We start from the raw sequence: 1,266 nt of genomic DNA, 5'->3' as shown, positions 1-1,266 counted from the left end.
TTCTTGTGGCTTTTCTATCCCCTGCTTCTGCTGACCATTTCTTGTGGCTCTTCTAACCCCTGCTTCTGCTGACCGTTTCTTGTGCCTCTCTCTAACCCCTGCTTCTGCTGACCGTTTCTTGTGGCTCTTCTAACCCCTGCTTCTGCTGGCCATTTCTTGTGCCTCTCTCTAACCCCTGCTTCTGCTGGTCATTTCTTGTGCCTCTCTCTAACCCCTACTTCTGCTGGTCATTTCTTGTGCCTCTCTCTAACCCCTGATTCTGCTGGCCGTTTCTTGTGCCTCTCTCTAACCCCTGCTTCTGCTAGCCATTTCCTGTGCCTCTCTCTAACCCCTGCTTATGCTGTCTGTTTCCTGTGCCTCTTTGTAACCCCCGCTTCTGCTGGCCGTTTCTTGTGCCTCTCTCTAACCCCTGCTTCTGCTGGTCATTTCTTGTGTCTCTCTCTAACCCCTGATTCTGCTGGCCATTTCTTGTGCCTCTCTCTAACCCCTGCTTCTGCTAGCCATTTCCTGTGCCTCTCTCTAACCCCTGCTTATGCTGTCTGTTTCCTGTGCCTCTTTGTAACCCCCGCTTCTGCTGGCCGTTTCTTGTGCCTCTTTCTAACCCCTGCTTCTGCTGGCCATTTCTAGTCATTCTCTCTAACCCCTCCTTCTGCTGGCCATTTCTAGTGGCTCTCTTTAACACTTGCTTCTGCTGGCCGTATGTAGTGGTGCTGATCTAGAGGGTTCAGTGTTGGATGTTGGGTACCTACTCTGGTGGGAACAACTGGGGTGATGCCTTCCCAATGCCTTGTGTGACTAAGCTTAGTGCAACTCTCAGTTTCCAATAATCCTGCATTACCCATTAATTAAATCAAAGCCCACCTAAATATGAGTATAAACTAATTTAATAAATTGTTCTAAGTCTTGAGGGGTTTACTTGAAAATGTTGGCCTCAGCAAACTGCCTCGGCATGATATAATGTCTTATTGACTTTTTCAACATTGTTGAAGGGTGTCATATTTTTATGTAACCATTGTTAATTGATACCTCAGTTTGGCATAATAATATGATCCTTCCTATGATCCCTAAATTACTGAAATGTCCAGGAAATAGTACATTCATTTTGGTAAAGTAGGAGTTGTAAGGTCTACTAGTAAATAGTGGTCACTTAGGTTGTGCTCACACAGGAGATCTACTAAGTGGATGTCCATTATTTAGCTGGAAAACATACCATTTACCAGCAAACGGGATGCCGGCTGTCAATATCCCGACTGCGGCATCCCATCC

The sequence above is a fragment of the Pseudophryne corroboree genome, chromosome 3 (genome assembly GCF_028390025.1).
Source record: "Pseudophryne corroboree isolate aPseCor3 chromosome 3, aPseCor3.hap2, whole genome shotgun sequence".
NCBI classification, from domain to species: Eukaryota; Metazoa; Chordata; class Amphibia; order Anura; family Myobatrachidae; genus Pseudophryne; species Pseudophryne corroboree.
Note: the sequence above shows the minus strand (reverse complement) of the source record.